General features: G+C 32.4%; 1 protein-coding gene across 1 annotated transcript in view; it reads right to left on the bottom strand.

Moving 5' to 3' along the window:
* Positions 1 to 17,158, bottom strand: part of Pde6 (phosphodiesterase 6) — a 474,642-nt gene that overhangs the window by 256,792 nt on the left and 200,692 nt on the right. Inside the window, exon 3 of the mRNA XM_075292702.1 lies at positions 10,026 to 10,096. The gene's annotated coding sequence lies outside the window, so the exon portion shown is untranslated. The remainder of the gene's footprint in view (positions 1 to 10,025; positions 10,097 to 17,158) is intronic.

Genomic DNA, 17,158 nt, shown 5'->3' with positions numbered 1-17,158 from the left:
GAACAGGGTATTATAAGTTAGTGCATATGTTTGCAACACCCAGAAGGAAACGAGATAGACACATGGTGTCTTTGGCAAAAATGCTCAGGGTGGGCTCTTGAGTCGATATAGCGATGTCCGTCTGTCCGTGAACAAATTTTTGTAATCAAAGTCTAAATCGCAGTTTTAGTCCAATCGACTTAAAATTTGACACAAGTAGGTGTTTTGGCTCAGAATAGATCCCTATTGATTTTGGAAGAAATCGGTTCAGATTTAGATATAGCTCCCGTATATATATTTCGCCCGATATGGACTTATATGGCTCCAGAATCCAGAGTTTTACCCTAATTTACTTAAAATTTTGCACAAGAAGAACAACTAGTACTATAGTCAAGTGTGCCAAATTTTATTGAAATCGTTTCAGATTTAGATATAGCTCCCATATCTATCTTTCGCCCGATATGGACTAATACGGTCCCAGAAGCCAGAGTTTTACCCCAATTTGGTTGAAATTTTGCACAGAGAGTAGAATTAGCATTGTAGCTATGCGTGCCAAATTTGGTTGAAATCGGTTCAGATTTAGATATAAATCCCATATATAGCTTTCGCCCGATTTACACTCATATGACCACAGAGGCTAATTTTTTGCTCCGATTTAGTTGAAATTTTGCACAGGGAGTAGAATTAGCATTGTAGCTATGCGTGCAAAATTTGGTTGAAATCGGTTCAGATTTAGATATAGCTCCAATATATAGCTTTCGGCCGATCTACACTCATATGACCACAGAGACCAATTTTTTGCTCCGATTTAGTTGAAATTTTGCACAGGAGTAGAATTAGCATTGTAGCTATGCGTGCCAAATTTGGTTGAAATCGGTTCAGATTTAGATATAAATCCCATATATAGCTTTCGCCCGATTTACACTCATATGACCACAGAGGCCAATTTTTAACTCCGATTTAGTTGAAATTTTGCACAGGGAGTAGAATTAGCATTGTTGCTATGCGTGCCAAATTTGGTTGAAATCGGTTCAGACTTAGATATAGCTCCCATATATATGTTTTTCTGATTTCGACAAAAATGGTCAAAATACCAACATTTTCCTTGTAAAGTCGCCACTGCTTAGTCGAAAAGTTGTAGAAATGACTCTAATTTTCCTAAACTTCTAACTGTCGGCACCGCCCGACTTTAGACTTTCCTTACTTGTTTTTCTATAGAAAATTTCGTCAAAATTTTATTTCTATAGACAATTTTGTCAAAGTTATCTTTCTATAGAAATTTTTGTCAAAATTGTATTTCTATAGGAAATTTAGTCGAATATTTACTTCTATTGAAAATTTTTTCAAAATTTTATTTCTTTAGAAAAATTTTGGGAGGAATATTTTGCAAAATCTACTGTAACATCATGAATTTTACCAATTTACCAAACAGCAGAAATTCTCCACTTTTGGTTGAATTCTACCAAATTTGGCGACCGTGCCCACAACAAATACGAGGGTTCGGTTGGTTTAGGTTAGATTTAATGGTGGCCCGATATTTCAGGTTCACTTAGATTACTCAGTCCATTGTGATACCACATTGGTGAACTTCATATTTGATTCAAATTTGCACTACTTCCACATCACAAATTGGGGATCAAATCTGTGTTTTTCGAAGCTCTTTTTGGCTGGAATAATAATGAAACCCTGAATTCATATTTGCGTTTGGATAACAATGTCATTCTTCTACGAATAGAAATAAAACTAATGAGCTAGAGTAAAAGTTAAGTGCAATAGACCCAGCTTTACCGTTTTACGTATTTTATTGACAAATTTGCCTAATTTTTCAAGCCATGATAGTTTTTGTAATTTTTTACACTTGTGTGTAATCTGCACTGAAGTTTGGTTGTTGAATATCTTACCACATTTGTCATATGGGAGGTTTTCAATAGAATTCATAGACTCTTTTGGGATTAAAAATTTAAAAGCAAACCCATGCTATCCTCAATCATCTCGTAAAACGTTTCACATCTAAAGATTTATTTTCCTTTGCGCCATCAAATGCTGGGACATGTGCTGCATGTCATTTAACCAAATTAACTAGGTGCTAAACCATAGCAGACATAATCTGAATTACACTGAAACACCTGTCCTTAATGCACCATTCATAAATTTTTAATCACCTGGAGACACTAAATTTAACAGCCAAACATCTGCAGGATGAATGTTGAGTGGGCAAATAATTTTTTTTTGTCTGTTTGTTTATTATTTCATTAGATTTGAAATTAGCACAATATCATGAGGAAATGATTCAAGGGAAATGATACAGTGACGTAAAAATAATTTCACGAACTGAATTTGTGCATATTCTCTGATTATTATGATACTCGTAGAGTACAGCTGTTACTACCACCCATTAAGGTGGCTTTACGATGCTCACTCTGCCTTTATTCGCAATGTAATTGCTTTAATTGATAGCTTTGATGGTCGAGTGAGTATTCAGGAGAAACCGTGGGAGCATAGCTTCCTGTTTGCGTGTGTTGAAAATAACGCAATACATTATTATAAAAAAAAAATTAAACAAACATAAATATTTTGTATTTACATCTCGTGTGAAAAACAATTTACATCAATAAACCAGCCACGCCACGTTCCTATCATTTGTAATAATGGCAAATAAAAACTAAATTGAAATGACTTTAATTATTCCAACAGCCAGAAGTGAATAAAAAGGACATTATACTGCGAACAGTGAGGTGGGATGGGAAATGGGATATTTAAGGTCATTTGATGAAGGATACTCCCTCAAGGATATCGGTTCAAATGATTTGCTGTTCGAAATTAAATTAATAGTTCTGCAAAGATCATTTTAACTTCTATTCTTGTGTGTGCTTTATGGGTCTAAAGATGCAAGAAATCAAATGGAAAATCGAAACTAACGATTATAATAAGAATCGAGCTCTCGAATTTTTCATAATTAAATGATACAGGGACCGTATAAAAATCTGGATCTGCATCAATCAATTGGATCTATGTGAATCAAATAAATACAGCACTTTATGGACTTCAAATATGTCTAGTAAATCGCATAAAGAAATTGCGATGTTTCAAGAAATTAAATTGTGGGATCACCATATCAAAACATAAACAAAATAATTGTTTAAAATTCAAAAATCCCAGCAAATGGAATATTATGTCAAAATTTTATTTCTATAGAGAATTTTGTTAAAATTTTATTTCTATAGAAAATTGTGTAAAAATTTTATTTCTATAGAAAATTTTGTTAAAAATCTATTTCTTTAGAAAATTTTGTCAAAATTTTATTTCTATTGAAATTTTGTCAAAATTTTATTTCTATAGAAAATGTTGACAAAATCTTGTATAGAAAAAAAAAATTAAACATTTTATTTCTATAGAAAATTTTGTCAAAATTTTATTTCTATAGAAAATTTTGTCAAAATTTTATTTCTATAGAAACAATTTTCCAAATTTTATTGCTATTGAAAATTTTGACAAAATTTTATTGTTAATGAAAATTTTGTCAAAATTTTATTTCTATAGAAAATTTTGTCAACATTTTATTTCTATAGAAAATTTTGTAAAAATTTAATTTCTGTAGTAAATTATGTCAAAATTTTATTTCTATAGAAAATTGTGTCAAAATTTTATTTCTATAGAAAATTTTGTCAAAATTTTATTTCTATAGAAAATTTTGTCAAAATTTTATTTCTATAGAAAATTTTGTCAAAATTTTATTTCTATAGAAAATTTTGTCAAAATGTTATTTCTATGGAAAATTTTGTCAAAATTTTATTTCTATAGAAACAATTTTCCAAATTTTATTGCTATTGAAAATTTTGACAAAATTTTATTGTTAATGAAAATTTTGCCAATATTTTATTTCTATAGAAAATTGTGTCAGAATTTTATTTCTAAATTTGTCAATATTTTTATACCCTTCACCACTACTGTGGTACAGGGTATAATAAGTTTGTGCATTTGTATGTAACGCCAAGAAGGAGTAATCATAGACCAACGTTTTAGTATACGGATCGGTTTAGAACTAAATTCTTAGTCGATTTAGCGATGTCCGTCTGTCTGTCTGTCTGTCTGTTGATGTATTTTTGTGTGCAAAGTACAGCTCGCAGTTTTAGTCCGATTGTCCTAAAATTTGGTATAGGGTCCTGTTTCGGCTCAAAGATGATCCCTATTGATTTTGGAAAAAATCGGTTCAGATTTAGATATAGCTGCCATATATATTTTTCACCGATCTGGTCATAATTGGCGTGTATATCAACCGATCTTCCTCAAATTCCGTACATCCAAATATTTTATGAGTCTCGCAAAACTTGCAAAATATCAGCCAAATCGGTTCAGATTTAGATATAGCTCCCATATATAGCTTTCGCCCGATTTACACTCATTTGCCCACAGAGGCCAATTTTTTGCTCCGATTTAGTTGAAATTTTGCACAGGGAGTAGAATTAGCATTGTAGCTATGCGTGCCAAATTTGGTTGAAATCGGTTCAGATTTAGATATATCTCCCATACATAGCTTTCGCCCGATTTACACTCATATGACCGTAGAGGCCAATTTTTAACTCCGATTTAGTTGAAGTTTTACACAGGGAGTAGAATTAGCAGTGTAGCTATGCGTGCCAAATTTGGTTGAAATTGGTTCAGATTTAGATATAGCTCCCATATATATGTTTTTCTGATTTCGACAAAAATGGTCAAAATACCAACATTTTCCTTGTAAAATCGTCACTGCTTAGTCGAAAAGTTGTAAAAATGACTCTAATTTTCCTAAACTTCTAATGCATATATATCGAGCGATAAATCATAAATAAACTTTTGCGAAGTTTTCTTAATATTGCTCCAGATTTAAATGTTTCCCATATTTATTTTTTACTAACATTGTGTTCCACCCTAGTGCATTAGCCGACTTAAATTTTGAGTCTATATATTTTGTAGAAGTCTATCAAATTCTGTCCAGATCGAGTGATATTTAAATATATGTATTTGGGACAAACCTTTATATATAGCACCCAACACATTTGACGGATGTGATATGGTATCGAAAACTTAGATCTACAAAGTGGTGCAGGGTATAATATAGTCGGCCCCGCCCGACTTTAGACTTTCCTTACTTGTTTTTCTATGGAAAATTGTGTCAACATTTTATTCCTATAGAAAAATTTCTCAAAATTTTATTTCTATAGAACATTTTGTCAAAATCTTATTATTTCTACAGAAAATTTTGTCAAAATTTTATTTCTATAAAAAATTTTGTCAAAATTTTATTTCTATAGAAAATTTTTTCAACATTTTATTTATATAGAAAATTTTGTAAAAATTTTATTTCTGTAGTAAATTATGTCAAAATTTTATTTCTATAGAAAATTTTTTCAAAATTTTATTTCTATAGAAAATTTTGTCAAAATTTTATTTCTATAGAAAATTTTGTCAAAATTTTATTTCTATAGAAAATTTTGTCAAAATTTAATTTCTATAAAAAATTTTGTCAAAATGTTATTTCTATGGAAAATTTTGTCAAAATTTTATTTCTATAGAAAATTTTTTCCAAATTTTAGAAGAAGACGCATTTCTCTAATATAAAGTGTTTTTCCTTGTCCAAAAGTCGACAAACTTTTCAATGAAGTCGTATTATCCTTATAATTAAGTGATTTGACTTAAAAATGGGTCTAAGGTCAACTTGACTTTAATAAATCAGAAAAATTCTTTAAATTTAATGAAATTGTCTTTAAATAAATAAATAATTTTTATCGATTATCTTGAGAAGAAAAAAACCATCAACATTGACTATTATATGGCGTTATTGGAGCGTTTGAAGCTCGAAATCGCGGCAAAACGGCCCCATATGAAGAAGAAAAAAGTTTTGTTCCACCAAGACAACGCACCGTGCAACAAGTCATTGAGAACGATGGCAAAAATTCATGAATTGGGCATCGAATTGTTTCCCCACCCACCGTATTCTCCAGATCTGGCCCCCAGCGACTTTTTCTTATTCTCAGACCTCAACAGGATGCTCGCAGGGCAAAAATTTGGCTGCAATGAAGAGGTGATCGCCGAAACTGAGGCCTATTTTGAGGCAAAACCAAAGGAGTACTACCAAAGTGGTATCAAAAAATTGGAAGGTCGTTATAATCGTTGTATCGCTCTTGAAGGGAACTATGTTGAATAATAAAAACGAATTTTGACAAAAAAAATTTGTTTTTCTTTGTTAGACCGGGGACTTATCAGCCAACCTGTTATATAATTATAGACCGATATTGATCAATTTTTGCTAAGTTGTTACAGACCATATACTAACACCACGTATCAAATTTCAACCGGATCGGATGAATTTTGCTTCTCTTAGAGGCTCCGCAAGCCAAATATGGGGATCGGTTTATATGGGCCGATGTGGACCAATTTTTGCATGGTGATTAGAGATCATATACATACACTATGAACCAAATTTCAGCCGGATTGGATGAAATTTGCTTCTCTTGGAGGATCCGCGAACCAAATCTGGGGATCGGTTTATATGGGGACTATATATAATTATGGGCCGATGTGAACCAATTTTTGCATGGTGATTAGAGATCATATTCATACACTATGTCCAAAATTTCAGTCGGATTGGATGAAATAGGCTTGTCTTAGAGGCTCCGCAAGCCAAATCTGGGGGTCCGTTTATATGGGGCTATACGTAAAAGTGGACCGATATGACACATTTCCAATACCATTCGACCTATATCAATAACAACTACTTGTGCCAAGTTTCAAGTCGATAGCTTGTTTCTTTCGGAAGTTAGCGTAATTTCAACAGACGGACGGACGGACATGCTTAAATCTACTCAGAATTTCATCACTACCCAGAATATATATATAATTTATGGGGTCTTTAAGCAATTTTTCGATGTGTTACAAACGGAATGAAAAAGTTAATATACCCCCTATCCTATGTTGGAAGGTATACAAATTATAAAAATTATTTGTTTGTTAAAATATCACAAAATTTTTCTAATTCACATTAAATTTCTGAATTCGGTTCACACCTTAGGAATTGATGCAAATTTAGGGATCCAAAAAGAACATGTTCACTACTTCTTGGGCGACGCCTTTTTTGCTGGGTATGTATAAATAAAAGTCAGTTAAAAAATTCACACTATAAAAGATACATCAAAGTAAACGATATTTTCTTGACCTGAAAAAAAAATAAACTAAAGATGCAATTATCAAGCTTTTTATCTGTAATACAAATATTAAATGTCTCAGTTAATTTAATAATTATTTCTTTAAATTAAAAATGTATATTTATAAGAAAAATCTGTCGGTCTTCAAAGACATACGACCCCAGCAAAAAAATTTGGAATGCACAACTTTAAAAGAACTTCCAAAAATGCTCTCCCAACGATGTTCTTTATTTTAACTGCACAGGAAGTTCATATGAGTTAATTTCTTTATAACTCGCTTTTTCATATTTTTAATGGGTAATTAATTTTTTTATACCCTCCACCATAGGATGGGGGGTATATTAACTTTGTCATTCCGTTTGTAACGCATCGAAATATTGCTTTAAGACCCCATAAAGTATATATATTCTGGGTAGTGGTGAAATTCTGAGTCGATCTGAGCATGTCCGTCCGTCCGTCCGTCTGTTGAAATCACGCTAACTTCCGAACGAAACGAGCTATCGACTTGAAACTTGGCATGTAGGTCAGATGGTATTGCAAATGGGCCATATCGGTCCACTTTTACGTATAGCCCCCATATAAACCGATCCCCCGATTTGGCTTGCGGAGCCTCTAAGAGAAGCAAATTTCATCCGATCCGGCTGACATTTGGTACATGGTGCAGGTATATGGTCTCTAACAACCATGCAAAAATTGGTTCACATCGGTCCATAATTATATATAGCCCCCATATAAACCGATCCCCCGATTTGGCTTGCAGAGTCTCTAAGAGAAATAATTTTCATCCGATCCGGCTGCAATTTGGTACATGGTATTAGTATATGGTCTCTAACAACCATGCAAAAATTGGTCCATATCGGTCCATAATTATATGTAGCCCCCATATAAATCGATCCCCCGATTTGGCTTGCGGAGCCTCTAAGAGAAGCAAATTTCATCCGATCCGGCTGAAATTTGGTACATGGTGTAAGTATATGGTCTCTAACAACCATGCAAAAATTGGTTCACATCGGTCCATAATTATATATAGCCCCCATATAAACCGATCCCCCGATTTGGCTTGCAGAGTCTCTAAGAGAAATAATTTTCATCCGATCCGGCTGCAATTTGGTACATGGTATTAGTATATGGTCTCTAACAACCATGCAAAAATTGGTTTACATCGGTCCATAATTATATATAGCCCCCATATAAACCGATCTCCCGATTTGGCTTGCGGAGCCTCTAAGAGAAGCAAATTTCATCCGATCCGGCTGAAATTTGGTGCGTGGTGTTAGTATATGATCTCTAACAACCATGCAAAAATTGGTCCATATCGGTCCATAATTATATATAGCCCCCATATAAACCTATCACCAGATTTGACCTCCAGATTTGAAAATTCTTCGCATTCGGTTGAAATTTGGTACGTGGTGTTAATATAGGGTATCCAACAACCATGCAGGAATTGGTTCCTGTCCATAATAATATATAGCTCCCTTATAAACCGATCCCCAGATTTGACCTCCGGTGCCTTTTGAAGGAGCAAAATTCATCCGATCTGGTTGAAATTTGGTACGTGGTGGTAGTATATGATATTTAAGTCTTTAGTCTTTCGTAGAAGTTTCTACGCAATCCATGGTGGAGGGTACATAAGATTCGGCCTGGCCGAACTTACGGCCGTATATACTTGTTTGTGTTTCAAATAGGTTAAAAATAGATTAAGAATTAATAAAATGATACAAATTATTTAAATTTAGCCGAAAAAAATGCTAAATCCTTTGTAGAAAAATTTCGAATTTTTCAAAATATTTGATCACAAAAGTTCCAGACAAGCGTTATAATGCATTAAAAATCATAACAAATTTTAAAAATTATTTATTTGTCTAAATATCACAAAATTTCTTAATTCACATCCAAAACACTGGATTCACCGGACACCTTAAGAAGTGATGTAAATTCAGTGCAGCGGCTGTTGAAATGGTGGACATCCGTCCTATGACAAGCCCATGTTAAATTCATCGCTTCTGCGTCAATGTTGCACCACTTCCGGATCCAAAAAGAAAATTTTCACTACTTTTTTGGCGACGCTTTTTTTGCTGGGACTTTAACGATGGTACCCAAACTTTAAAGGATCTAATTTTTAAAGAAGAAAATTTTAAGTCAAAGACTATGAACTATGTGAAATTTCTTTATTTTTAAGAAATTTGTCTTTAATACTGTGTAAATTACGTGCCCTAAAATTCAAATTGCATAATCTTGCAAATTCGGCCAATATTTTGTTCAGTGTGTATCTGTCCCACAGTAACTCCTTATTTGATATTGTGAAAAAACAAACAGTCTAGTGTTGTTCGCCGCAAAGGCCTCGCTACCCTGCCGTAGGACTATAATACTCGAATAGCTACCCCACACAGTGAACAGCAATTATCATAAAGTCATTATCGCTTCATTACCACACAAAAGAAATAACGACAGCAGCAACCACAGCCGCAGGAGCAAAAGACGACAAATGAAAACACATTTATTATTGTTATTATCACAATACACCATCCACACCCACTCATACACACGCACACAGAACATCACAGAAAAGCCCTTATTTCCCGTTGTACTAATTGTGATGGTCAAATATGTGTGCGTACACGCACACATTTTGTCTGTCCACCTTTACACGGCATTTTAATGATAAGCAGCCACGAACAAACACGAAAGCTTTTTTCTACCAAAAATGGAAATTTATGATTGTCTCTATCCCCTCGCCAAAAAAAAAAAAAAAAAACAGAAAATTATATCCCATAATCCCTCACACAAAATTATACTAAAAGCAGGGTGGAATAAATGTCCACTAATTAGTACAGAAACATATAAGTTATTTAAAATTATTACCTTGGCTAAGACATGGGTCTAATTGCTTTGGAAAATAATGTCCGTCAATCCTGCCAATATAGTCATTTTATCTGAAAATAATTGAAAATTGAAAATATGATAATTTTCATAAGGTTTGATAAAATTGTTTAATAAGAGGTTTTGGGGCAACGACTTGTTATACTGAAAATGAGCAATAGTTCGTTTCTTTGATATATCATAAGATAGACTATATTAACTTGGGGGGAATTTTTGGAAATAATTTGTACTAAAATAACAATCATCTTTCATACTGAATTATGATTAAAAGACTTTCTTATTACTCGTTTCCTGGGTGGCGTATGAGTATGCTTTAACGTTTGTGGAATTAATCATACGTACAATGGTCCCAACCGGAAGAACATACTATCCGAGTGATTTTTTCATACTGACCCAGCAAAAAAAAATTTGGAAATTGTTCTAAAAGCATAAAAGCACTTCCAAAAATGTCCTTTTTCAATTACACAGAAAGTTCTTCTTATTCAATTTTTTATCGTTTTTCCAAATTTTTAATGAGTATTTTAAACATCTTGTATTTCAAATAAGTTAAAAACAGAATAAGAATTAAAAAAAGGGTACAGATAATTTAAATGTTGTCGAAAAAATGCTAAATCCATTCTTAAACAAGTAAGTAAAGTCTAAAGTCGGGCGGAGCCGGCTATATTATACCCTTCACCACTATGTAGACAAACATTTGTGTTACCATCTCAACTACTTAAAATTTGCTGGGAGCAATATAAAAGTTTGCATTTCCAGATACAAATACTTTTAATGGAAACAATTTTTTGTACTTCTACAAAAACTCTAGAATTAAAATTTAAATCGGCTAACGCCCTGGGATAAAACACAATGTCAGTAAAAAATATGGGAAATATGAAGCGAGAGAAGTTTTAATGCAATTGTACAAAAGAGATTTATGATTTTTCAGGCGATACATATGTATTCGAGATAAAGGACAATTAGAGTAATATTTACAATTTTTGCTACTCAGCAGTGGCGATTTTAAAAGGATATTGGTTAGATGTGGTCAAGTGTGAGTTGTGATATATTATTTGGTCTAGTCGGGAGACTTGGAGCCTTATTTAAAACTCATCCGTTCTGTGGAAATTTTGGCATTGCAGTGTGTAGGATATGGCTAAGATATGGGGAAATCATCACAGAATTTTGTGTAAAGTGTGAGAATTTTGGCCATATTTGTATTCTCTGAGGAAACTATCCAGTCAATTGGAGGAAAATCCCATTGAAAATTGGTCTAAAATGTGTAACAGTCTACCATATTTCCCCAACTCTGGTGTACGTATATATGGGAGCTATATATAATCTGAATCGATTTTGACTAAATTTTACATGTATAGTTAGAATAATAATTCTGCTATCTATGCGAAATTTCACGTAAATGGGAGTATAACTTTGGCAGATATATGTGGGAGTCATATCTAAATCTGAACCGATTTCAACCAAATTTGGCACAATTACCGACACTACTAAACGTACTCCTTGTGCGAAATTTGAAGCAAATCACCGCGAAACTCTGGCTTTTGTGGCCATATAAGTTCAAATCGGACGAAAGATATATATGGGAGCTATATCTAAATCTGAATCGATTTTGACCATATTTGGCACATACAATAGCATTGTTAAAAGTACCGCTTGTGCAAAATTTGAAGTAAGTCAGGGTAAAACTCTGGCTTTTGAGACCATATAAGTCCAAATCGGGCGAAAGATATATATGTGAGCTATATCTAAATCTGAACCGATTTTAACAAAATTTGACACACTTAACGATACTATTAAACGTACCCCTTGTGCAAAATTTGAAGCAAATCACAGCAAAACTCTGGCTTTTGTGGGCATATAAGTTCAAATCGGACGAAAGATATATATGGGAGCTATATCTAAATTTGAACCGATTTCAATCAAATTTACCAAGCATTGGTAGAATGTCAATTCTACCCTCTGTGCAAAATTTCACGAAGATCGGTAGTAAACTTTGGCCTCTGTGGTCATATGAGTCTAAATCGGACGAAAGATATATATGGGAGCTATATCTAAATCTGAACCGATGCGGCTGATATTTTGCAAGATTTTCGAGATTCATAAAATATTTGGATGTACGTTATTTCAAGAAAATCGGTTGATAAACACGCTAACTATGACCACATCGGGGATAAATATATATGACAGCTATATCTAAATCTGAACCGATTTTTTCCAAAACCAATAGCGATTGTCTCTGTCCCAAGAAACGGCCCTATGCCAAATTTGAGGACGATCGGACTTAAATTGCGAGCTGTTCTTTGTGCACAAAATTACATATACAGACAGACGGACAGACGACAGACAGACAGACAGACGGACATCGCTAAATCGACTCAGAATTGAATTCTAAGCCGATCGGTATACTAAAAGATGGGTCTATGACCACTATTTCTTGGCGTTACATACAAATGCACAAACTTATTATACCCTGTACCACAGTAGTGGTGAAGGGTATAAAAATTACGGATTTTTGAAAAAAAAATGAGTCCAATAAAATCATAAAAAAATATAAAAAATATTTATTTGCAAAATGTAACCAATTTTTTCATTCACATCTCAAAACCCTGAATTCGGACCATACCTTAAGAAGTGATGCTAACTCAATGCAACGGTGAATGAAATGGTGGACATTTTGAGAAAATTTCCAATAGAAATAAAATTTTGACAAAATTTTCCATAGAAATAAAATTTTAACAAAATTTTCTATAGAAATAAAATTTTAACAAAATTTTCTATAGAAATAAAATTTTGAATACATATCTATAGAAATAAAATTTTAACAAAATTTTCTATAGAAATAAAATTTTGAATACATCTCTATAGAAATAAAATTTTGACAAAATTTTCTATAGAAATAAAATTTTGACAAAATTTTCTATAGCAATAAAATTTTGACAAAGTTTTCTACAGAAATAAAATTTTGATCAAATTTTCTATAGAAATCAAATATTCACAAAATTTTCTTTAGAAATAAAATTGTTGACAATGTTTTCTCTAAAAATAAAATTTTCACAAAATTTTCTTTAGAAATAAAATTTTTGGCAATGTTTTCAATAAAAATAAAATGTTGGTTGATTATTTTTGGCTCGAGTGGCAACCATGAATATGAACCGATATGGACCAATTTGTGTGTGATGGGGGATCGGCTATATATAACTATAGACCGATATGGGGGCTATACGTAAAAGTTTATATGGGGGCTATACGTAAAAGTGGACCGATATGGACCAATTTTTGCATGGTTGTTAGAGACCATATACTAAAACCATGTACCGGATGAAATTTGCTTCTCTTAGAGCAATCGCAAGCCAAATTTGGGGGTCCGTTTATATGGGGGCTATACGTAAAAGTGGACCGATATGGCCCATTTGCAATACCATCCGACCTACATCAATAAAATTTCATGATTTCAACAGACGGACATGCTCAGATCAACTCAGAATTTCACCACGACCCAGAATATATACACTTTATGTCTTAGAGCAATATTTCGATGTGTTACAAACGGAATGACAAAGTTAATATACCCCCATCCTATGGTGGAGGGTATAAAAATAAAATTTTTTAACAATTTTGTATAGACATAGAATTTATAAAGGGTGATTCTTTTGAGGTTAGGATTTTCATGCATTAGTATTTGACAGATCACGTGGGATTTCAGACATGGTGTCAAAGAGAAAGATGCTCAGTATGCTTTGACATTTCATCATGAATAGACTTACGATCTGCCACAACGTCGAATTTTCAGTGAATGGGCCCTAGAAAAGTTGGCAGAAAATCCGCTTTTTTATCGACAAATTTTGTTCAGCGATGAGGCTCATTTCTGGTTGAATGGCTACGTAAATAAGCAAAATTGCCGCATTTGGAGTGAAGAGCAACCAGAAGCCGTTCAAGAACTGCCCATGCATCCCGAAAAATGCACTGTTTGGTGTGGTTTGTACGCTGGTGGAATCATTGGACCGTATTTTTTCAAAGATGCTGTTGGACGCAACGTTACGGTGAATGGCGATCGCTATCGTTCGATGCTAACAAACTTTTTGTTGCCAAAAATGGAAGAACTGAACTTGGTTGACATGTGGTTTCAACAAGATGGCGCTACATGCCACACAGCTCGCGATTCTATGGCCATTTTGAGGGAAAACTTCGGAGAACAATTCATCTCAAGAAATGGACCGGTAAGTTGGCCACCAAGATCATGCGATTTGACGCCTTTAGACTATTTTTTGTGGGGCTACGTCAAGTCTAAAGTCTACAGAAATAAGCCAGCAACTATTCCAGCTTTGGAAGACAACATTTCCGAAGAAATTCGGGCTATTCCGGCCGAAATGCTCGAAAAAGTTGCCCAAAATTGGACTTTCCGAATGGACCACCTAAGACGCAGCCGCGGTCAACATTTAAATGAAATTATCTTCAAAAAGTAAATGTCATGGACCAATCTAACGTTTCAAATAAAGAACCGATGAGATTTTGCAAATTTTATGCGTTTTTTTTTTTAAAAAGTTATCAAGCTCTTAACAAATCACCCTTTATATAGAAATTAAATATTGACAAAATTTTTGTAGAGAAATAAAATTTAAACAAAATTTTCTATAAAAATAAAATTTTGAGAAAATTGTCCACATGGAAATAAAAATTTGACAAAAATTTTGTATAGGAATAATATGAAGAATGTGGTAATTCCGAAACAGCTGTACATCCAACCATCTTGCAGTCTCCCAGCAAAAAATATTTCAGCAGTAAAATTTAGTTGCGCTTTTTGGTATACAATAAAGTAGGCAGTGCATCCACCCTGCATGTATCGGCGGCAATAACATAAACGAGTAATCAAACTAGTTTATGATCATTCGTTTACGCTATTGCAACCAATTCATGCAGTATAGATGCGCGAAAGGTAGTGCTGTTTTCCTTCATACCAATAACAATATTGCTCACTTCTGAGCAATATTGTTATTGAATTGAGCAATTATATCAGCGCTATGTTGAATCTGCTAGAAAGCGGGACATCGCCCACAAAAATCAGCGCTGATTCGGTTGTTTTGTAAGCAGTTGGTGCTGCCTCTCTCCCTTAAAATCCTGCTGAAATAGTGCTCCATTTTTTGCTGGGCTATAGGGCTTTGCCCAAATAAATTTGACAAGCATACTTTTCCTCTTTTGGTTAAGCTACACTTGTAGTTTAGTCAATGCATGGCTTTAAGCTGAGATCAAAAACAAAAATAACGATTGAAGAGAAGCCAACAATAACAAACAAAACGAATGAATAATATTTAGACAAAATTTTTGTATAGAAATGAAATTTTAACAAAATAGGAATAAAATTTTAACAAAATAAAGATACAAATTTAACAAAATTTTCTATAGAAATAAAATTTTAACAACATTTTCTATAGAAATAAAATTTTGGCAAAATTCTCTATAAAAATAAAATTTTGACAAAATTTTCTATAGAAATAAATTTTTGACAAAAGTTTTGTATAGAAATATAATTTTGACAAAATTTTCTATAGACATAAAATTTTGACAAAATTTTCTATAGAAATAAAATGTTGACAAAATTTGCTATAGAAATAAAATTTTGACAAAAGTTTTGTATAGAAATATAATTTTGACAAAATTTTCTATAGAAATAAAATTTTGACAAAATTTCCATAGAAATAAAATTTTGACAAAATTTTCTAGAGAAACAAAATTTTGACAAAATTTTCTAGAGAAATTACATTCTGACAAAATTTTCTATAGAAATTAAATTTTGACAAAATTTTCTATAGAAATAAAATTTTCACAAAATCTTGTTTAGAAATAACATTTTTGACAATGGTTTCTATAGAAATAAAATTTTGAAAAAATTTTCTATAGAAATAAAATGTTGACAAAATTTTCTATAGAAATAAAATTTTGACCAAATTTTGTATAGAAATAAAATTTTGACCAAATTTTCTATTAAAATAAAATTTTGACTAAATTTTCTATATGGAAATAAACATTTTTGTATAGAAATAAAATGTTGACAAAATTTTGGTATTTCCATATTTCACAAAATTTTCTTTAGAAATAAAATTTTTGACAATGTTTTCTATAAAAATAAAATTTTCACAAAATTTTCTATAGAAATAAAATTTTTACAAAATTTTCTATAGAAATAAAATTGTGACAAAATTTTCTATAGAAATAAAATTTTGCAAAATAATTTTTGGCTCGAGGTGCAACCGTGAACACAAGTCAAAAATAAGAATAAAAATTAAAACAAAATCTATTTATTTTCAATTTTAAAAAATTGTTATTTAGTTTTGATGTTTGGTGTTTGGTATGGGAAGAATGGTTTTCTCTCAGATATTTTTATTGGATCACATTGCATTAAAAAAAATTAATTTTGCTTATAAACTTAGTAACAAAGATTAAGCAAATGAAAGTGAAACTCTGGCCTCTTGGCCCATATCGGGCAAAGAAGATTTTTGGGAGCTATATCTACATGAACAGATATATACACTGAAACAAATATTGACGCAATTTGCTTTAAAATTAATTTTCTTTTAATTTAGAAAACGAGTCTTGGAAATTTGCTTCCTTCCGTTATAGTCTTTGAAGTAAAGGCTATTTTTTTTTTTAATTAAAGAAAAATATTTTTGATTTAAGGAAATAATCGTTAAATTAACTAACCCAACAAAAATATTTCAGCAGTAAAATTTCGTTGCGCTTTTTTGAATACAATAAAGTAGGCAGTGAATCCATACTCCATGTATCGGCGGTCATAACGTAAACGAGTAATCAAACAAGTTTATGATCATTCGTGTACGTTATTGCAACCAATTCATGCAGTATAGATGCGCGAAATGTAGTGCTGTTTTCCTTCATACCAATAACAATACTGCTCACTTCTGAGCAATATTGTTACAGAAATGAGCAATTATATCAGCGCTATGTTGAAGCTGCTATAAATCGGGATATCGCCCACAAAAATCAGCGCTGATTCCGTTGTTTTATAAGCAGTTGGTACTGCCTCTCTCCCTTACAATCCTGCTGAAATAGTGCTCCAGTTTTTGCTGGGAAGATATTGAGTCGTTGGTTTGAAATGCTTCAAT

Source organism: Haematobia irritans, chromosome 1 (genome assembly GCF_050003625.1).
Source record: "Haematobia irritans isolate KBUSLIRL chromosome 1, ASM5000362v1, whole genome shotgun sequence".
In the NCBI taxonomy this organism is placed as follows: Eukaryota; Metazoa; Arthropoda; class Insecta; order Diptera; family Muscidae; genus Haematobia; species Haematobia irritans.
The sequence above is the reverse complement of the archived record's forward strand: the minus strand, read 5'-3'. Positions and strand labels throughout refer to the sequence as shown.